The following is a 24,030-nucleotide window of genomic DNA, read 5'->3' as shown; positions in this document are numbered from 1 at the left end:
TCTTAAATAAGGAATTTCCCTCAGCCCCTAAATCATGTCCTATGAATTATGCTTCTTATATTTCCAACACTTTCACATTCTGCCCATTTCTCACATCCTTCCTTTGCCCATCTCTGTCCTTGTGAGGGGAGACACATTGTCCTTATTATTCACTATTGTTCCTATTACTCATTTTTTTTAAAAAGATTTTATGTATTTATTCATGAGAGACACAAAGAGAGGCAGAGATACAGGCAGAGGGAGAAGCAGGCTCCCTGTGGGGAGCCCGATGTGGGACTCGATCCCAGGATCCCGGGATCACACCCTGAGTCAAAGGCAGACGCTAAACCACTGAGCCACCCTGGTGCCCCATTACTCATTTTAAAAAGCCTCATGTGTCATAGATTTTCAATAACTGTGTGTTGAATAGATTACATATTAGGGAATTAGGGATTTGTGTTAATGGTATTCCATGTTAGCCATAGCCTTTTGGAAAGATTCATTTTCTCCAGTATTTATGACCTAAAATATTTGTCCTATAGTTTATAGTTATTCAAATCCCATAGATTTTATGGTTTACTTAAAACCTGATTTAATTATGTTCATTTTGATTATATGATTATAATTTGCAAACATTCAAATGTTTTTGAATAAATGTTTCCAGATGTTGATCCTTATAGGATGTCTTACAGCATTTTTATACTCATCCCTGTCCCTTTAAATATGTTTTGTATACATTAGAATATTTAACTGATGTATTTTAGGAATATTAAAAGAGCAATATACCGTGAAATAGTTAAAAAATGGTTTGTAGTTATTCCATGGGCCCAAATCATATTTTATTTTATTTATTTTATTTTATTTTATTTTATTTTATTTTATTTTATTTTTTAAATCCAGCTTTGTTTTCTTTTTCTTTATTTCAATTTTTTTTTTCATTTAAATTCTAGTTAGTTAAAAAAATGGTAAAGGTGGTTTCAGGTATAGAATTTAGTGATTTCCCAAATTACATTTAAATGAAAACTAAAACATTAGAAAATATGACATCCCTAGCCTCTCCTCTATGGTTTTCCTGGAAAAACAGAATATATAACTGAGGTATTTTTAAATGAGGAGAATGATACCCTTCAACATATGTTTATTCAGTGGAGTGAGTAGTTCAAGTCAATTTTTATATGAATATATAACTCCATTCTCATTTTTCTACTGTTTTGAAATGAAGACTTCCACATTATATTGGAAAGATTATCATAATCTTCCAAATTTCTCCTAACTTAATGAATGAATTGTGTTTAACCACTGTTAAAATGTTAACTAAATCTCTTGTCAAGTAGAAACCTCAGAGCCCTGATAAAGTGAGCTTACAAAGAAACAATAAGCATTAGAGACATATGTTGAGCCAATTCCTCCACTAACACTAAACCAAAAGTCTATGTTTTCTATATTAATTATGGCCCATGTTGTTATTTTAAGAATAAAGCATTTATTAAACTGAATCCTGATTAAGACACGTATTCACCATGTAATATTTTAATTAATGATTTTTATAAAATTGAAGAATTCTATTTCTTACAGTTTGTAATAATGACTTTAAGAGCCTTAAGTAAAGATTTCAAACAGAACCCTGTTTTTTAAAAAGTTCAATTGATGTTGCAGTTACAGAAAACTATCTGAAGTAATATATCAAGAAACATGATAAATAGCAATACATTATATTGAGGAAGTTGTCTTATGGTCTGTCACAGAGGTCATTCTTTGCCTCCATCTGATTTAATATCCTGTTTAGCATTTTAATTAAGAATTTCAGAAGAGCAAGTAAATGGAATATTAATAAGGTTCTCATATGATACAAAATAGAGAGGTGTTACAAACTGTATCAAAAACAGAGAAATAATACAAACAGACATGATGAGGTTCCTAGCGGTGATAGTATAGAACAAAAAGAAATAAATCTGTAGAAATGATGAGTTAATGTGTAATTTATAGTTGAGTATGTAAATTTTTCAAAATAGAAGTAGGTTTAGACAAAGAATGTGAACAAAGGGGGAAAACTGTGCATGAGAAATGCTTGGATAAATTTTAATAGTGTACCTTATACAAAGACATTACCTAGATTCAACTATAGAAATTAAGGTCTAAAGTAGTGAATGCAACACTAAAGTGCAACCCAATATTTTGCAAGAGTATTAGTTAAGATCCACACATATTTGTTAAATAATTAAAATATATAAACAAGATAAAAACATTAAATAATGTTTAACTCCTCTACCTTGAAAATATATCTTTATGGTCACTTTAAAGGTCAAGTGTGAGTTTTTAATTCTCACTTTTAAGAATTGTCTTGGAACATATATGGAATGAGGAGAGCCAGCAGCCTGAGTCCCAGAGCCTCTATCTTTCTATTGTACAAAAAGGGGCTTTGAGCTCACCTTTGTGGATATCCCCAACCACATATTCTAGCTCTTTAAAATTAGCAGCTGTATCACTTCTTCTCAGGCTTAGGGATGAACCAACCAGTAACATGATCCTCCTTCTGGATAAAATGGCATAGGACAAAGTCAATGCCAGCCCTGCATCAGCTCAGCGTGATAGTAAGTTCAATGTCCTGGAAACCTGGCCATAGTCTACAGAAATGGCATAAGATCGGGTGTATAAGATCAGGACTCTTGGTCCTATAAATGCCTTAACCAATGGTAAGAGATACAACTGGAAAAAGGCCAGAATATTATTCTATATTAGGGCCAAGCAAATGATCTCTCTCCAGCATTTGAAAATTGTACCACGTAATACAATAAAATATATAAAAGACATTGTTATTGCATCATTAAACTACTCAGTTGATTAAAAGCAAGATATTAAAAATTATAGAGTAACAGATTCTGTAGGACCTTATATCTATAATGCAATGGCAGGAACACATATCTTTAATGGGTTACAATTGGGAAAGCTGAAAATCTGTGGTTCTAATTTAATAGCTCATGATTACAGTGTCTTAGGGAGGCTCCCTGAAAGCAGAGCCCAACATGGGATTTATGCGCACATGGTTTGTTGAAAGAATTCTCTATTAATCTTAGGGGCAAAGTAATGAAATAAGCAGACTAGGGCAGGAGTTTGAACTAATCAGGAGTGAGATACAGCTAGAAATTCTGCAAGATGTCTGATTTTCCATGAGATGTTCCAGAGCATGAATGATCCACAAATTGGTTTCAGCTTGAGGTAAGAAGATAGTCTTAAGGTTCCCTGTCAGCCAGTGATTGACTATAGGTTGCCCGCTGTCGTGAGCATTACCTATATTTCGACAACAGTAAACCTCTGAAAGAAGATGAAGCTATGAACCATTAAAAGGTAACTCTCAAGGCAGCCGGGATACACTGCCCTAATAAAAGATATCCAAATGGGACACCATTAGTCTCTACCTTGGTCTTCTCATTGTACTACTCAGATCTACTTTATTCCCATGTTTAGTTCATTGCATCTAGGCCAATAGATGGATCACAATTTCTAGGTAAGTTTACAGTAGAAGGGTGAGGCAACACACACTGCTACAGTTGGTCTAAGTGATAATCATCTACTTCTTTTGTTACCCAATCAAGGTTCTTCTTACCCTTAAAAAGTACCTCTACTGGGCTATGTGGTTGTCTGATTGGGACTCTGATCCCTAAGGGTTCTGAGACCTAGTTACTGATTATTTATCAAGTTGTATCTCTTTACCGACCCATTTACAGTTAAAACTACACAGAGAAACACCAAGAAATACCCAGAGGATCTCCTAATTGCCAAGTACACTTTGATTCACTCTGACTATGGGAGAGCAGCTCTCATGATGATCAAAGTTAATTGCCTTTGTTAGTATGGTGACTTCCTTTGGTACCTAATGATCAACTGCCAAAAAGAGCCCAAAGTCACCAAGCAGAAGTTATAACTTGAAGTTCAGTAATGGTTGTAGTGCATCTTCTTGTGGAAGTGACCTACAGTAGACTAGAAAGTTTAGAGGGGATAGGAAACGCAGATTCTTTATTTGGTCACTGGGATTGATGGTGAGTGAGACCATTGTCATTTTGATTCCTTCATTCCCAGACTCATGTACTCCATCTACTGGAAACAAAGAGCGATGTTATGGCCATTGGTTTAAGGATTAATTATTCTAAAAAAGGATTAATTATTCTACGTTCTGAATTAGAAAGTCTTGTAATCTCAGCATTCACCTGAAAATTGATGCTTTAGCTATTTCCTCAAACTTTTAATGTACTTTATTGGACAACAATTTCAGGACAGTGAAGTCTGTGGCTGAATGACCATCCTGCTGTAGCTCTTTTACCAAAAAGGGTCCTTAGTTTCAGAACATGTTATGTATAGGAAACCCCATGTGGGTAGATCAGACTCCATTTTAAGTATTTAAATAGTGGGGCTGACTGAGCCATAGCATAGGAGGAAAGCAAAGCCATTTCTAGAATATATGACAGTTCCATTCAAGATGAATCATCCAAATCATTCTAAAGAGTTTATTAGAATCTAGAATCTTTCTAGATTCTAAGGAGTTTATTAACCAAGCTGCCAGCAAAAGACTAACTTCTTCTGACTTGAGAGACTATGCTGTATTGTGGACTCAGCAGTATTTTCTGTTAGTGGCAGACCAAATACTCAGAAGCAGCAAGAGCTGGATCACACTGGTGTAAGAGATCCGAAGTTGCCAGAACGCACATAACCTTCACCTACAGAACCATGAATATTCCTTTGATAATCTATGGCATAAGCACTGCGATGCCCAATGACAAAGGCTGGCTGACATTTAATCTCACTTAATTGAGTGAGGTGTAGTTTAGTGGCTCTTCCGATGGCCACTAACTTTCAAGGCAAATATTCACACACTATGCCGTGTCTTACAGATCCACCCATGTGTCTCTTATATGTCCTTCCCCCATGTCAATTCTCTTTCTACACAAAGTGGATAATTCAGTAAAATGTCCAAACTCTGACAACTGAGAGTACAGCCTTCACCACCGTCTTCAGGAACAAGCTTGCTTAGGATTATAGAGCATAGGGAGTCTGGGACATGCATCTACATACCAAGCTAATCCATCCTTGTAGTAACCTTGGCCTTTTCCTTTCTCCATTGTCTAGGTATAGAAAATACCAAGAAGGCCATGGACCTCATTTGACAAAAAAAAAAAAAAAAAAAAAAAAAAGATCAATAGAATAATGGAAGATGACATGGAAGTTGTTCATCTGTTTGCAGCTTACATGTGCTCTCTGAACCCCCCAAGTTCTATCTCAGACTGATCACTTCTCTACAATGAATGCCTTCTGGGCTCACCTGAACTTAGGCTTAGTTGTCAATCCTGGCTATGTGGTAAATTGATATAATTTCTAGGAGGGACCAGTAGCTGCAAGGGGTGCTCTTCAAATGGTGTATAATTATATGCACATGTTGGAGGTGTCAGGTTCTTGTCCTGACTCTCAGGATCAGCGTGCAGGTCTCCCGTTAGGCCTTGTTATCGATTTTACCAGCTTCATTTCTTAACACAGATGCCTTCTAACACCATGGGATTAATTTATCCACATGGCTCAAGTGGCAAGGCTGCTTGCAGTGTTGTGTTGACTTGCAGCAGAGACTTTAATGCTCAGCGCCACATTCAAAATAAACAACTTTCCATGCAATCTGATAAATGGATCATTAGTTTCAGAGCTTTCTTCCAAACATTAAAGATACTGCCTGTAAACCTCAAAAAAAGTCCACCATGTGTTCTGTTTTCTTCAGAGTAGTAGGAAGTACAAATTGTCTTGTGTTTAACTTTGCAAAGTAATCCTAGTGTGCCACAAAAATATTGAAACCCCTAAAGTAATCACATCTGTGTCTGATCCCTTAGTATTTGCATGAATCATATTACGCCAGACATACAACACTTGGTTTCCTGCAGAACATCACATTGCTCCACTATATTAATAATATAATGCAATTAAACTTGATTAGAGGAAGTGGAAAGTACTTCAGATGCTTTGGTAAGACAGACACACACATACACACACACATCAGCGTAATCTCTTGGACAGCATGGCCCTCAATTAATTGTAAAGTAGTAGCAGTTAGTAATTTTTTTTTTTTTTTTAGTAATTTTTCTGGAGAAGGGTGCAGCTGTGAGATTTCTTCAACTATCAGTCAAAACAAGCAGCTGGAAGATGAGTGTACTGGACTAAGAAAGGGGGACTACAAAGAGTGCCAATGATGTAGACTCCTCACAGGTAAATAATTAGGACTCCCGAGCTGGACTCTCATTATTCTTTCTCAAACTATTGCTCTATAGTATTATGCATGTGATGTGTGTGTGTGTGTGTGTGTGTGTGTGTGTGTGTGTGTATGTTTATCTGCTGGGCATATATTAATGATTTTGTCCATTTCATGTACCACTAAAATTAAATAAGAGTTAGATTTAGGGAAAAAAAATGGCAGGGTTTTATTTTTTGTAGGTTCACTTTTTCTCTCTCCATATAAAAGATACCTAGGGGATGCTTGACAAGACTGGTGTGGTATCTTTCTGGAACTACGCTTCCTGGGCATATCAGGCTACAAAATGATGTGGGCCTATTGAGCCTGAACTTCCTTTTAGATAGAGGCTTTGTGTAAGTCTTTGCCACACCTCTCCAGATGATGTCAGAAACCGTTTCCATGTCATTCTAGCTGAAAAATTCTGGGCAATATATAATTTTAGATCTGTACATTGCCAACTGATGTAGAAAGAAGTCAACAACATAAGGAAATTGATTGAATTACACAGGCAATTAGCAATCGTTTAAAAGCTCATGAGTATATATGATTGCATAACTCAAAGGCATACATTATTATATAACTTAAAAGTTTCTTTTATAGAAACTGACATTTTCTATTTTTGTCATGATTTTAAATAATTTTCTTAAAATCAGACATCTACTGTTGCTTTAGATTTAACAACTAATAGACATTACCTATTGTTTCACATCGAAAAGGTAAGAATTTATTTTATAATCTCCAACTTTAGCCACCCTACTTAAGCATTCCCTACTGTTTTATTATTCACTCTTCTCAGTTCTTCTGATGATTCTTTTTTAACTTTGTTAGGATATTGTTGATACGGGGATGCTTGGGTAGCTCAGTGGTTGAGCCTCTCCCTTCCTCTGAGGGCTCCCATGGGGAGCCTGCTCCTCCCTCTGCCTATGTCTCTGCCTCTTTCTCTGTGTCTCTCGTGAATAAATAAATATTTTTTATAAAGAAAATATTGTTGATATTTTACACTATAGACAAACATTTGGTGAGGTTTGACATATGTTTGAAATCATATACCAGTGAAATCATTGTCAAAATCAAAATAACGAATATACCTATCAGTTCCTAAAATTTCCTCCTATCCCCTTTAGTCCCTCCTTCCAACCCTGCTCATATAACCCCACATCCTCAAGCGACCCCTGATTTGTTTTCTGTCATCATAGATTGTTTCCATTCTCTTCATTTTAAATAAATGGAATCATATTATGTGCTTCTATTATTTGCCTGTCTTCTTTTAGTACAATTTTGAAATCCATCCATGACTTTTCAAGTAGTTCAGTCGTTTTCATGGCTTAATAGTATCCCATTGTAGAAATACACAATAATATGTCATTTCTGTTTCCATTAACCTGCTGATGAACACCCAGGTTTTTAGATTTTGGATATTACACTTAACCATTGTTATGAATAAACATGCCTTTGTATGGGTATATACTTTTATACATTTTGGACATTTTTTGTCTGAATTATCCCTAAGGATAATATATTTTAACATTTTAACTGGTATTATATTTTATTGTTATTCCTGATTATCAGTACATAGAAATATATTTATTTTTGTTTTGTGTATTGGTATGCTAATTTGCACAATGCAATTTTGCTAAATTTAGTTATTATTTCTAGTAGATTGCTGTAGATTCCACGATAATTTCTACAGATGATCATGTCACTTGCAAATAAGAAGTTATACTTCTTGTCCAAAATGGATGTTTTTCTTTTTTCTGGTTTCTTTCTTTTGCCTTAAAGGACTAGCAACAACCTTCAGTATAATGTTTAAGAACTGGTGAGAAGAGACATTCTTTCCTTGTTTCTGAATGGAGAAAACATTTAGTCTTTCACCATTAGGTACAATATCATCATTAGGTTTTTAAATCCTGACTCTTGTATTTCTATTTGCTGAGAGTTTTTACTAGTAATGATGGTGAATTTTGTTAAATGATTTCTATACCTAGGCTATTAAGATGAGCCTATGCATGAAACAGATCTATTTTGAGTAATTAGCTGATAAAGTTGTGAGGACTGGAATGTCCATTTTCCATATGGCAAGTTGGCAGCCTGGAGACTCTCTGACAAGTACTGATGCTGAAATCTTGAGGTAGAATTTCTTATTCCTCAAGCAAACTAGTTTTGCTGTTAAGGTCTTTCAACTGATTAGATGGAGACTACTTGGATTATCAAAGAAAATGTCTTTTATTTAAAGTCAAAGATTGTAGATGCCAACCGTATCTACAGATACTTGCAGAGCCACACCTCTAATAGTGTTTGCCTAATGACTGGTTGCTACATTCTAGCAAATTGATACATAAACTGTCAAACACATTGACCAAGGAGATTTGAATATGGGACTCCTTCTTTTATGGTTGATCCCTAGTTTGCAAATGATTATCCTGTAAAATAAAAGCCAAATTCCTTAGCTTGGTTATGGAGACACAGTCGTGTTTTCTCTCTAGGCTCATGCTTTATCTTGTGCCTTTGTCCTTGCATTCCACTTACCACAATGGCTCCATTCTATTATATAATTATTACAATCGCCTCAGCTCAGTGAATTAGAGATCAATTGTCCCTCCTTCTAGTTGCTATAACACTACTATCCTAAACCTAGAACCTAACCTAGAACCTAAACCTAAACCTCAAACACAGATGTAATCTATCAAATATCCTTATGCATATTTATACACAGTTATGATTCCTCTGCAGGACAAGGGTGTGGTTTATACATGTTGTATAAACCTCCACTTTCCATACCCAGTAAAGTTGCATACACTAGATATTATCAAAATAATTATACTATTAAAATGATGTAACTTGACAGAATGTCTAATGGCTAAAATTTTACTCTGATAAAGAAATTAAAATCACAATTAACTACTTTTTGGGACGCCTGGGTGGCTCAGTGGTTGAGCATCTGTCTGCTGCCAGCCCAGGGCGTGATCCTGGAGCCCCAGGATCGAGTCCTATGTCAGGCTTCCTGCATGGAACCTGCTTCTCCCTCTGCCTGTGTCTTTGTTTCTGTCTCTCTGTGTCTCTCATGAATAAATAAATAAAATCTTGAAAAAAACTAACTTTTATTATTTTATTGTTTTTTAAAATTTTAATTTAAATTTAAGTTAGTTAACATACAGGGCAAAATTAGTTTCAGGAGTAGAATTCAGTGACTTACAACACCCAGTGCTCATCATAACAAGTGCTCTCCTTAATACCCATCATACATCTAACCCATCCCTCACCCATCTCCCTCCATCAAGTCTGTTTGCACACGAACTACTTTTTTCTTTTTGGTTTTAAAAAGCAAGTAATAATTTATATTGTCTCATTTTCACTAAAATAAATCTGTATAAAAGCATAGAAAAAGTTGAGTGGTACAATTATAAAATTAATAGTAGTTATTTTGATGCATTAAAATTTGGAGTGAATTAAATTGCTTTTCTGTTTTTTTTTTTTTCTATTTTCACATGACATGAGGAATGTTAATATATGTAGTAGGTACCCCTCAAAAGAGAGCAGTAAATGTCCAAGACAGAGAGCAGGGTCCGAGAGATGTCTACGTCAACACAGGCCAACCTTGGATGTACTGGTAAACAAGGTGGAGGACTACGTTCCATCACAGTCCTGCTGTGACAGTGACACGGCATGAAGAGGTAAGAGACCCTCTACTCCCAGGATTCCTTGAATACACTTGGAAGCATCTTCTTCCTGGGGGGTCTGCCACCTTCTTAGTTTGGACTCAGAGCCACCAGATATCCAGCAGCAGCAGGAGCCCCAAGCATATGATAGCTGAGATGTAGGTGTTTAGGGACCTTTTCAGAGACACCAAAGTGAGGATAACCTCATATGTTGGGAGGTGGGAGTGAGATTTGCTCAGAGAGCTCAGCTGCCCCCGACAGTGTGAGGAAGCCACCCAGCAGGATGTGCGTAGAGGGAGCCCAGCCTGAGCACCCTGGCCTGGCTGCACCCACAATGAAACCATTTTTATACACAATGCTCTCAAATAGAAGAGAGGGCTATTAGTGTGATCCCCTTCATGGGATCACATAGAAGTATTTTGCACAGGGACGCCTGGGGTGCTCAGTGGTCTGCCTTCGGCTCAGGTGGTGATCCTGGGGTCCTGGGATCGGTTCCTGCATGGGGCTCCCCTCAGGGAGCCTGCTTCTCCCTCAGCCTGTGTTTCTGCCTCTCTCTGTGTGTCTCTCATGAATAAATAAATAAAATATTTATATAAAAAAGAGAAATATTTTGTATGGCTCTGTCAGATTCCAATCAATATGACCCAGTGAAATGGACAAAATGTATTTGAATAGTGCAAGAAAAGCTCCAAATATTTTTTAGGTGTATTAACCACATAATAGTGGGCTTATTTCTGTGGTCTCTATTCTGATATGTGTGTCTATTTCTGTGCCAGTACTATACTGTTTTGATTTACTACAGCTTTGGGGTATATCTTGAAATCTGAGATCGTGATACCTTTGGCTTTGTTCTTCTTTCTTAATATTAAATATCAAATATTAATTGATAATATGTACTTACACTTATGATGACTTCTATATACAATTAATTAAAGTATCCTTATAGTTTCCTGTGACAGCCAAGCTGTTATCATTAAAATTATGTTCAGGGTTGCTGGTAGGTGTATACCTTTTAAAATTAGAACAAGTGTTTCTTTTCAGGACTTTTACATGATTGGTAACAAAATGAAGAAATGTAAAATGCTACTTTCAAATATAAGGATAAATTTTTAGAATCAGTTTAACATAAGAAAGAGTTTATACTAATAAACCTTAAAATAAAAAATGTAAAAGTTTATGCCCATGAATACATTTTTACCAAGCTCTTGAAATATAAATGACTAATTAACATTTTGCATAAAGTTTACAGAAGAAAATACTTTTTCAGCTGATACATAAAGAGAACCAATTACATTAACAGCAGACATGTATATCATTAAAACTATTGTAATAATATTTGACTTTTTCACGGCATTTCTCTTAGGTCTTGTTTTAACTTAAGTGATCATGCTTTCAAATGCCCGATCATTCCAGTTTCATTACAATTTGTAAAACTCACTTATAGCAGAAATTTATTATCTTTATGAAATATCAAATAATGAAAAATAACGCAGAATTGATTTTGCTTTTACTTTCAAAATTTAAATTATCAATGAATCACATAAATTGAAAACCATATATGACCATATAATTTCACCCTTCAAAACAAGTAAAAAATATTTAAACACAAACTATTTCAAAATTCCAAACTCACATAGCATTTAAATTAAAAAGAAAATAGATCTTTCATTTTAGTTAATTTTTACTTTTGCTGTAGTTCTTCTTTGGTCTTTATTCAGTTACTTATTTTTAAATAAATATATATACATAACAAAAATTTAAGTGTACAAGCCTTATCACTGAGTGTAGGTGCAATACTGCAGAGTAGATCTCTAGAGCTTATTTATTTTTCTTAACTAAAAATCTGTACATACTGAGTAGTGACTTCCCAGTTTCTCTTCCTTCCCCTTTTTCCAGCCTCTGGAAACCACCATATCAGGCTTTGATCTTATGAATTTGACTATTTCAGATACTTCATATAAGTGGAATTATCATGCACTAGTTTGTGTCTGGCCTATTTCATTTAGCATTATGCTCTCAAAGAAGTTGGTCTTTTTTCTTTTTGAAGAATCTTACCTTAAATTATACATCTGTATATATTTTTCCTATTGGAATTTAACTGTGGGGTGGCTACTGTTTTAAGCAATAAAATAAAATAAAATAAAATAAAATAAAATAAAATAAATAAAATAATAAGTGTGTGACTGTGTTTGAAGGAAATACTCCTGTACTTTGGATGTTTAAAATTACTTGGAACACAATGAAATAGATATAATGAGAAACAAATTTCTTTTCTGTGATAACAATTGGTATCTGTTTTGTTTGCATTTTTAGAAAAACGCACAAGAAGGTCACAAAATTTGAAGAAGTCAATGATTGTCAAAACCTTTGCATTTAGGAGTCTTTATATCTTGCCTCTCTTTCATTCAAGCTTTTTAATTTTTGTAAATTACTTACTTTTTCAGTGTCTGTGTTTTCTTTCTTATAAAATAGAACTAATTATACATTTATTAATAGCAATCAGGATTGTTTTAAAAATTGCATGAAACTATGCATATATTTGGAACTCTCACATGAATGTATATTTATTAAGAACTTTTTTATTTAATTGACTTCCTGGATTCTATTAATTGTTAAGAATTGACTTAGGAAAGGGGAATTAAGACAGGTAATGTGGAGTCAATGGCCTCTCCAATAAAACAGTAAAATAAAGTAAAAGAATAAATGGGTGGGAAAGAGCTGGGGCTTAGATGCTAGAAAGACACACAGATTCAAAAAAGAAAGAAAAGAGTTATAAGAAATTTTTGCAGGCAATGATTCTTATCCTGTAGATCTTTATTTCTCTATATTACTTTGAAAATAATTCTCCTATATGCCCTGTTGCCCCCATTTCTGTTCAAACTCATTTTCCCTTACAGCCACTGCTTTCCCTGATTCCTCCTGCCACCTCTCTGTGAAAGAAGTATTGATTGAGTGATAAAGCAAATCCAGTTACATGGCTGTAGTGATCTCATTTCACAAAAGAGTCTGGAGAAAGAAATGTATCCTTAGAGTAAACTTCGGATCACTTAAGAATTCTGAAATCCTGAAATGCCAACCAAAAGAACATTTCCAGGGGAAAGGAATAGCTAAAAAGAGCATGAGTCAGAATAATGTCGGAAGCCAGAGAAAGCAAAATATTCAGCCCTGGAAGAGAGAAGGGATGGAGACAAAGAGTAACTGGTGTTTAAATTTCCTCTGGATGTCTCCAACGCTGGGCACAAGGCATGCAATAGGATTCGAGGTATTTATAAAAGTGAAACCATGACATCATTTGTTTACCCTTTTCCTCCTCTGTCCTTCTTGTCTTTGTCTTCTCAGTCCAAGCCTTTCAGATAATTCAGTTCTGAAATCTTCCCAGCAATATTTACAAAGCCTTAAACACGCAGATTTTTTAATTTATATTTTTATTAAAATTCGAGTTAGTTTACATAGAGTGAAATATTGGTTTCAGGAGTAGAATTCAGTAATTCACCACTTATGTACAAAACGCAGTGCTCATCACAAGTGTCCTCCTTAGTACCCATCACCCAGAGAGCGCATCCCCCACCGACCTCCCTATGTCAACCCTGTTCTCTAACGTTGAGTCTCCTATGATCTCTCTCTTTCTCTCTCTTTTTTTCCCCCTTCCCATATGTTCATCTGTTTTGTTTCTTGAATTCCACATGAGTGACATCATGTGATATTTGTCTTTCCTACTGACTTATTTTGCTTAGCATAACACACTCTAGCTCCATCCACATCACTAGAAATAGCAAGATTTCATTCTTTTTGAGGCTGAATAATCCATTATACATGTATACCATATATATATATATATAATAGATATCTATATCTATATCTAATCTATCTATCTATCTATCTATCCCACTTGTTCTTTATCCATTCATCAGTCAGCAAACATTTGGGCTCTTGCCATCATTTGGCTATTGTTAATAATGCTGCTACAAACACCAGGGTGCCTGTATCCCTTTGAATCTATATTTTGTATCCGTTGGATAAATACCTAGTAGTGCAATTGCTGGATCATAGGGCGTTTTATTTTTATCTTTTTGAGGAACCTCCATACTATTCTCCAGAGTGGATGCAGTTTGCATTCCCACCAAAAGCACAAGACAGATCCCCTTTGTCTGCATCCTCACCAACACCTCTTGTTTCTTGTGTTAGTAATTTTAGCTACTCTGACACGCATGAGGTGGTATCTCATCATGGTTTTGATTTATATTTCTGTGATGATGAGTGATGTTGACCATCCTTTCAGGTATCTGTTAGCCATCTGATGTCTTCGTTGGAAATTGCCTAGTTATGTCTTCTCCCCATTTCTTAACTGGATTATTTGTGTTTTGGGTGTTGAGTTTGATAAGTGCTTTATAGATTTTGGATACTAATCCTTTATCATTTACAAATATTTACTCGCATTCTGTAGGCTGACTTTTAGTTTTGTAGATTGTTTCCTTTGCTGTGCAGAAGATTCTTTTTTTTTTCATTTTGATAAAGTCCCAATAGTTCCTTTTTGCTTTGTTTCCCCTGCCTCAGGCAAAGTCTCTAGTTAGAAGTTACTGTGGCAAAGGTCAAAGAGGTTTCTGTCTGTGTTCTCCTCTAGGATTTTGATGATTTCCTGTCTCAGAATTAGGTCTTTTATCCATTTTTTAAAATAATAAATTTATTTTTTTATTGGTGTTCAATTTGCCAACATACAGAATAACACCCAGTGCTCATCCTGTCAAGTGCTCCCCTCAATGCCCGTCACCCATCCACCACCACCCCCGCCCTCCTCCCCTTCCACCACCCCTAGTTCCTTTCCCAGAGTTAGGAGTCTTTATGTTCTGTCTCCCTTTCTGATATTTCCTACCCATTTCTTCTCCCTGCCCTTCTTTTATCCATTTTGAATTTATTTTTTGTGTATGGTGTAAGAAAGTGGTCCAGTTTCATTTTTCTGCATGCTTCCATCTAGTTTTTTCAACACTATTTGTTGATGAGATTGTCATTTTTCCATTAGATATTCTTTTCTACTTTTTTGAAGGTTAGTTGATCATATAGTTCTGTGTCCATTTCTGGATTTTCTACTCTGTTCCATCAATCTACCTGTTTTTGTGCCAGTACCATACTATCTTGATGACTACAACTTGGTAATATGACTTGAAATCTGGAATCATGATGTCTGCAGTTTTGTTTTTATTTTTCAGGATTGGTTTGGCTATTTTGGATCTTTCAGGATTCCATACAAAGCTTATAATTGTTTGTTCCAGTTTTGTGAAAAAAAAGCTGCTGGTATTTTGAAAGGGATTGTATTAAATGTGTAGATTGCTTTGGGTAGTATAGATTTTTAAAATGTTTGTTCTTCCAATCCATGAATGTGAGAAAAGCTTCCATTTCTTTATGTCCTCTTCAATTTCTTTCATAAGTGTTCTATAGTTTTCAGAGTACAGATCTTTTACCTCTTGATTAGGCTTATTCCTAGATATCTAATTGTTTTTGGTGGGATTGCAAATGGTATCAATTCCTTGATTTCTTTTTTCTGCAGCTTCATTATTGGTGTATTGAAATGCAACAGATTTCTCTACATTGATTTTATATCTTGTGACTGCTGAAATCATGTATCAATGATAGCAGATGGTGGAGTCTTGTGGGTTTTCTACATCAAGTAGCATGTTGTTTGCAAATAGTGTAAGTTTGACTTGTTTATTATTTGGATGCCTTTTATTTCTTTTTGTTGTCTGATTGCTGAGCCTAAGAATTCCAATACTATGTAAAATCTAAATGGGTAGAATGGAGATCCTTGTCTTGTTCCTGACATTGGGGGAAAGGCTCTAAGTTTATCTCCACTGAAGATGGTATTAGCTATGGGTCTTCTGTATATGGCCTTTATGATGTTGAGTATGTTCTATCAGTCCCTACTTTGCTGAGGGTTTTTATTAAGAAAGAATGCTATAATTTGACAAATGTTTTTTCTCCATCTATTTAGAGATTTATATGGTTCTTATCATTTCTTTTATTAATGTGGTGTATCACATTGATTGATTTGCAAATATAAATACACTTTGCAGCCAAGGTATAAATCCCACTTGATCGTTGTGAATAATTCTTTTATTATACTGCTGGATTCAATTTACTACTATCTTGTTGAGAGTTTTTATATCCATGTTCATCAAGAATATTGACCAGTAATTCTCTTTTTTAGTGGGATCTTTGTCTGGTTTTGGAATCAAGGTGACAGTGGTCTTGTAGAATGAATTTGGAAGTTTTCCTTCCATTTTTATTTTTTGGAATAGTTTGAGAAAAATAGATAGATATTACTTCTCTAAAATTATGGTAGAGGGCAGGCCGGGTGGCTCAGTGGTTTAGCGCCACCTTCAGCCCAAGGTGTGATCCCGGAGACCTGGGATTGAGTCCCATATTGGGCTCCCTGCATGGAGCCTGCTTCTCTGTCTGTGTCTCTGCCTCTCTCTCTCTCTGCATCTCTCATGAATAAATAAATAAAATCTTTAAAAAAAAAATTCTGGTAGATTCCCCCGGGAAGCAATCGGGCTGTGGACTTCTGTTTTTTTGGGAGACTTTTGATCACTGCTTCAATTTCCTTGCTGATTATGGATCTGTTCAAATGTTCTATTTCTTCCTGTGCCAGTTTTGGTAGTTTATGTGTTCATAGGAATTTGTCTATTTCTTCCAGCTTGCTCAGTTTGTTGGCATATAATTTTTGATAATATTCTCTTATAATTGTTTGTATTTCTATGCTGTGGGTTGTGATCTCTCCTCTTTTATTTGTGATTTAATTTATTTGGGTCCTTTCTTTTTTTTTTTTGTTTTTGATAAGTCTGGCTAGGGGTTTATCAATTCTTTTTTTTTTTTTTAAGATTTTATTTATTTCTTTGAAAGAAAGAGAGAGCACAAGTAGGGGGAATGTCAGGCAGAGGGAGACGGAGAAACAGACTTCCCGCTGAACAAGGATCCTGACTTGGGGCTTGATCTCAGGACTCTGGGATCATGATCTGAGCCAAAGGCAGATGCCCAACCAACTGAGCCACTCAGGCGACCCTCCATTTTATTCATTCTTTCAAAGAACCAGCCCTTAGTTTTGTTGATCTGTTCTACTGTTTTTTTTTTTTTTCTATATCATTGATTTCTGCTGTAATCTTTATTATTTTCCTTCTGTCAGCTTTAAGCTTTATTTGCTCTTCCTCTTCTAGCTCCTTTAGGTTTGGGGTTAGTTGTGTATTTGAGACTTTTCTTGCTTCTTGCGAGAAAGAATTAAGTCTGTATTGCAATATACTTCCCTCTTAGGACTGCTGTTGCTGCATCCCAAAGGTTTTGAATGGTCATTTTCATTTTCATTCGCTTCCATGTACTTTTTAATGTTGTCTTTAATTTCCTGGTTAACACATTCACTCTTTAGTAGAATGTTCTTTAACCTCCATGTATCTTGGCCTTTCCAAATTTTTCTTGTGGTTAACTTCAAGTTTCATAGCGTTGTGATCTGAAAATCAGAATAATATGTTCTAAATCTTTGTGCACTTTTTTAGGGCTAATTTATGATCCAGTATGTGATCTCTGCTGGAAAATGTCCCATGTGCACTTGAAAAGAATATGTATTTTGCTGCTTTAGATGAATGATCTGAATATATCTATTAAGTCCATCTGGTCCAATGTGTCATTTAAAACCATTATTTCCTTGTTGATTCTCTGCTTAAGTGACCAATAGGGTCACATGCCTGAGCTAGAAATGCTCAGTCAAAGGCCAGGTGGGCACAGAGCACACAGGGAGCCCAGGAAGTTGGGAGCGATTGAGTACTTTTCCTAGGGTCCTCTGAGGAGTAGGGCCCAAACCAGTGAGGAAAGCCTACAGGGAACTAAAGCCATAAAGAGCAATCTATAGCTTACTTACCCTAGCCCCCTGGCAAGGGCAGTGAAATTCTGCCCCAAGCAAAGAAAATGTTTTGAGACAATGCTTGAGAATTAATGCTAGAGACCCTCTCCAGAAAATCAATCAGCAAGAACATCCAGCTAAGAACAAATTTACCAAACACACAGAGCTGCAAAACTCTGGTGCTAGGGGAAAATAGTAGATAGAATTCATGGTTATTTTCTCATGATTCCTTAGTTTACATTTTACTTTTTACATTTTAATTTTTACATTTTAATTTTCTTTCTTTTTCCCTTTCGACCAATTTCTTATTTTATCAACTCTTTTTTAAGTCTTTTTAAATTTTCATTTTTACAGTTACATTATATCCTTTCATTGTATTTAATTTTATTTTTGAATATATAAAATTTTTCTCTCTTTACAATTTTGGGATGTGATTTCTTCTAACAAACAGACCAAAAATACACACAGAATCTAGTGTAATGCTCTGTTCTCTTCATCTGTCTAGTTATATTCTCTCTCTCTATTTTTTTAGTCTTTTAAAATTTTCATCTTTACAGTTACATTCTGGCCTTTCAATCTATTTAATTTTATTTATATATATATGTTTTTTTTTTCTTCTTTACAACTTTGGAAAATAGTTTCTTCTAGCAAACAGACCAAAATATACCCAGGGTATAGTGTATTATTCCATCCTGTTTACCTGTCTGTTTATATTATTTCCTTTTTTTTTTGTCTTTTGATTTTCATTTTTACAGTTACATTCTACTGTTTCATTGTATTTTTTTAAGATTTATTTATTTATTCATAAGAGTCAGACACACACACACACACACACACACACACACACATGGGCAGAGGGGGAAGCAGGCACCATGCAGGGAGCCTGATGTGGGACTCGATCCTGGTTGTCCAGGATCATCCCCTGGGCTGAAGGTGGTGCTAAACCACTGAGCCACCCAGGCTTCCCTCTTTCATTGTATTTAATTTGATTTTTGTACGTATGTAAGTTTTTCTTTCCTTACAATTTTTGGATCTAGTCTTACAGTAAACAGGCCAAAATACACACAGGATCCAGTGTTTTGCTCTGTTCTGTTCATCTGTCTGATTACATTCACTGTCTCTTCTAAAAAAAAAAAAAAAATATATATATATATATATATATATATATATATATATATATATATATAGGTTTGGGGCCTCTTTAGTTTAAATTTATTTGGGGTCATTGTTGCCATTTTTCTATTTTGTTCACTGGTTCATCTATTCCTCTCTGGACAGAATAACAAGACAGAAAAAGTCACCTCAAGAAAGAGAACAAGAGGTAGTACTGACTGCCAGGGACCTAATCAGTATGGATATAAGTAAGATGTTGGAACTAGAATTCAGAGTAATAATTATAAAGATACTAGCTAGGTTTGAAAAAAAGCATAGAAAGCATAGAATCTCTTAGAGAATCCCTTTCTGAAGAAATAAATTAACTAAAATCTAATCCAGTCAAAATAAAAAGCTATTAATGAGATACAATAAAAAAACAGAGCCTCTAACTATGAGGGTAAATGAGGCGGAAGAGACAGTTAGTGATATAGAAGACAAAATGATGGAGAATAAAGAAGCTGCGAAAAAGAGAGATAAACAACTAATGGATCACAAGGGGAAAATTCAAGAGATAAGTGATAGGATAAAGTGAATTAACATTAGAATAACTGGGATCCCAAGAGAAGAGGAAAGAGAGGGGAGCAGAAGGTATACTGGAGCAAGTTATAGCTGAGAACTTCCCTGCTCTGAGGAAGGAAACAGGCATTCAAGTCCAAGAGGCATAGAGAACCACCCTGAAAATCAATAAAAAAAAAAAAAAAAAGGTCAACACCTCAACATATAATAATGAAGGTTGCAAATTCTCAGAGACAAAGAGAAAATCCTGAAAGCAGCTTGGGACAAGAGGTCCATAACCGACAAGGGTAGAAACATTAGACTGGCAGCAGACCTATTGACAGAGACCTGGGCTTGATATATTCAGGGTGCTAAAAGAGAAAAGTACGCAGCCATTAATAGTTTAACCAGCAAGGCTATTGTTCAAAATAGATGGAGAGATAAAAAGCTTCCAGGACAAACAGAAACTAAAAGAATTTGTGATCAAATTCTAAACCAGTCCCGTGAGAAATATTAAAGGGGATACTCTGAGTGAAGAGAGAGCCTAAAAGTAACATAGACCAGAAAGGGAACAGAAATAATGTACAGAAGCAGTGACTTTACAAGTAATACAGCGGTACTAAATTCACATCTTTCAGTAGGTACTCTGAGTGTAAATGGGCTAAAATGCCAATCAAAAGACACAGAGTATCAGACACAAAAAAAACAACAACAACAAAAAAACAAAAAATGAAAACAAGACCCATCAATATCCCATCTGCAAGAGACTCATTTTAGACCCAAAGACACCTCCAGATTAAAATTGAGGGGGTGGAAAAACATTTATCATGCTAATGGACATCAAAAGAAAGCTGGGGTGCCAATCCTTATATCAGACAAATTAGATTTTAAGCCAAGAACTGTAATAAGTGAGGAAGGAAATTATATCATAAAGTGTCTATCCAACAAGAAGATCTAACAGTTGCAAATATTTACGCTCCTAACATGGGAGCAGCCAATTTTATAAGCCAGTTAACAAAATTAAAGACACACACTGATAATAATACAATAATAGTAGGAGACTTTAGAAGCCCACTCACAACAATGAGCAGCTCATCTAAGCTTGCTGCGTATTTTGTGATTGTGATTCATTTCTCTGCTTCATCCACCCTCATTTTTATGACATCCATATGTGTTTGCATCTCAGTATTGCTCTTTCTGTATCCAAAAAAAAAAAAAAAAAAGACAAAAACAAAAATCTCTAAAAACAAACAAAAGCCTTAAGGAAGTTACATCCTGTTTCTCCTAGAGCTGAAGTTTGCAGCTCTCCATGATCAGTAGACTTGGTATGTGCCGAAGGAGTTTGTCCTGGTCTTCTGAGGGAGGGGTCTGCTGCTCTGATTGTTAGGTGGACTTGGCCTAGTGGAGTTGGGCCTACAGGGCACAGGAAGGGCAGAGCTTTGTGTAGGTGGCTCTGGTCTCCGCTTGGTAGCACTGTTTTTCTCTCACTGAGGTAGGTCACTGGTGGTGGGTGAGGTGTGAGAATGGCCTTGCTTGCTGTCTTGTCTCCAGAAGCCAGAACTCTTGTGTCACTCTCTTCAGGAAGCCCTCACAGATGAGCAAACAATAGTCCCTTCAGTGCCCCAGCTTCCATCAGATCCCCACCTTCACCCTATCTTTGTGACATTGTCCCCCTGCCATATGGGGCAGCACTCCTGTGTTTTATCTCAGGCTGGGTTTCAAAGCCCAACACTTCAGAGACTCCTGCAGTGTGGACCCACACTGATCCTCTAGGAGACCATCTCACTGCACTGTAACCAGTGTTGGATTGTCCCAGAAAATAGTCCCTCCACGATGCAGGCGTTTGGGGTTTATGGTAAACCTCAACAGACAGCTGGCACCAGGGTTTACTGACCTCAGCTGGCATCTCGTTCCTTGCTGGTGAAGGGGGCAGCTCAATGGAACCCACAGGGTCTTTTGCCCACAGAGTGCCTGTACTGCCTCTACCAAACGCATTCTAAGCAGGGGAACCATTCCTTCCCATACAACCCAGCGGATCCTTAGACCATGGCTGCTTGCTCCCTGAGCTGTGCCCTCCTTCCCCACCAGAACACCATTCAGTTCACCAGGCATGACCCTGGAGATGGCTCTGACCTCTGAAACTTCAGACTCTGCATCCCACTATTTATAACACCAGTCAGTGGTTTTAGGGAACAGTTTTCTTGTGCAGTCCCCTGTGTGTGTTTTCACTCCTTCCTTTTCCCCCACTCTTTCTCTCTCATTCTCTCACTCCTCTCTCTGTAATGAGGGCTCCCTCCCCTCTGCAGCTCCTGAAGCTCTTTTCTCCTCTGCACCCCAGCTCTCTGCAGTTTCTGCCTTACACAGGTTTTTTTTTTTTTTTTTTCCTGCTTGTACACATGCAGTTTTGTTCTCTAGGCTCTCTGATCAATTTCTTGTGTGTTCAGAATGGTTTGATATTTATCTAGCTGTGGTAGGGTGAGGAGGCAAGTTTAGAGTTGCCTTACTCATCTGCCATATTAACCATTTCTCCAAACATGCAGATTTAATTAAAAAAATAATTGTAGCATTCAGACTGCCTTGGGTAGAGGTGGTATAGGGGGAAAATGAGGCATGATTTGATAAGAGGCTAAAAAAAAAAAAAAAAAAAAAAAAAAAAAACCTGTATGATTGGGGAACTACCAGAAGGAAAAGGAACACTGACAACAAACAGTCAAGTAATCCAATTTTGGTAATCCAATTTCAGGACTAAGAGTCAGGTCAAATGTTGAGAGAAAGGAAGTAACATCATACACTGCGCAAGTCAGATTATGAGAGTAATGGTAAGAATTGTATTGATTGAGTGAAAGAAGTAAGACGACAATGACCAATAGTTGGTTAGGCTAAAAGAGCAGGAAAAACATCAAAAGCACAAAACCAATGATCCAATGACCCAAGTCATATGCTTAAACTTGTGCTTATGTGTATACTATGCTCAGGTTAGAGCCATACCTCCTCTTCACCAAGTGATGAAATCAGAGCTTAAGAAGAAATAATGGTATTGTCTTCGTCTTTATCTTCAACATCTGACATGAATCAAATTCCACCCCCCTTCATAATGACATTCATTTTCTTTTTCTAATATACTTCCTCACTTCCTTAACTCTTTGCTAGGACCAGTCAAATGTTCAACATCACTAATCCTTAGGGAAATGCAAATTAAAACCACATTTGCAATATCACTTCACACCTGTGAGGATGGCCATCATCAAACAGATGTGAGATAACCAGTGCTGGTGAGAATGTGGTGGAAAGGGAACCCTTGTGCCCTGTTAGTTGCATTGTAATTTGGTAACCGCCACTATGTAAAAGAGTATGGAGGATCCTCAACAAACTAAAAATAGAACTACCATATAGTGGGGGATTCTCCTTCTGGAAATATATCCAAAGAAAAGAAAAACACTAACTTGAAAATATATCTGTACTCTCATGTTCACTGCAGCATTAGTTACAATGGCCAAGACATGCAAACAACCTAAGTGTCCATCAGGGGATGAAGAATGCATAAAAGAGTTGCGAGATATATACACCAAAAGGATTACTCAGCCATAAAAAAATGAGGAATTCCTACCATTTGCAACAACTTGAGTGGACCTTGAAAGTAATATCCTAAGTGAAAAAGTCAGACAGAGAAAGACAAATACTGTATGATTTGCATTATATGTGAAATCTTAAAAGAGAAAAAGTAAAACCTCATAGAAAAAGAGATCAGACTTGTGGTAACCAAAGGGAGAGGGTGGAGAGGAAGAGAGAGGAAATTGGAGGAATGTGGTCAAAAGGTACAAACTTTGACTTATAAGTGTAGAGATAAAATGTACAACATGATGATTATAGCTAAAGCTGCTGTGTGGTATATAGGAAAGTTATTAAATGAGGAAATCCTATGAGTTCTTATCACTAGGAGGAATTTTTTATTTTTTTATTTTTATTTTTTTTGGTTTCCCTTTTTATTTCATCAAAGACTGGTGGATAAGCCTAAACACAGCACAATTACTTCAGATCATTCTTCATATTGTATACACACAGACCGATGAATGTAATCTGAAAAGAAACCTGCAGTCCTCAATACAATGCCTACAGCTTTCCTTCCCTCGCTCAAAAAAATTTAAAAGCACACCAACTTAGAATCTCTCTTTTTTTTTTTTCCAACTTAGAATCTCATCAGCACACACTCTCCTGTGACAAATGATTCAGACATAAATAATGGGTGCAAAGAAACTATATGCTAACATATGTAGAACCTTTGTTAATGAAAACCCCAAAGCAGCTGTAAGGATGCAGGTGCCTTCAGTGACTGGTAAGTAGCTAGTAACTAAGTAGTAGTAACCCCATGGGGCACCATCGACAGAGGTTGTGCTGCAGAGAAAAGCTATGTACACACACAATGAGGAAATAAACTGCAAGAACAATGCATGCATGTTTAATACTGGAAAAATCACGGCCCTCCAAAATGTCTTCACGTTTGTTATAAAAGCCCTCTGCACCCAACTAAAATTGAAATGATCTTCAAAGGATAATACTTGTAAAGTTTGCTTAAGTCTTTTCAGCCACAGAAGCTGCAA

The sequence above is a fragment of the Vulpes vulpes genome, chromosome 4, assembly GCF_048418805.1.
Source record: "Vulpes vulpes isolate BD-2025 chromosome 4, VulVul3, whole genome shotgun sequence".
In the NCBI taxonomy this organism is placed as follows: domain Eukaryota; kingdom Metazoa; phylum Chordata; class Mammalia; order Carnivora; family Canidae; genus Vulpes; species Vulpes vulpes.
Note: the sequence above shows the minus strand (reverse complement) of the source record.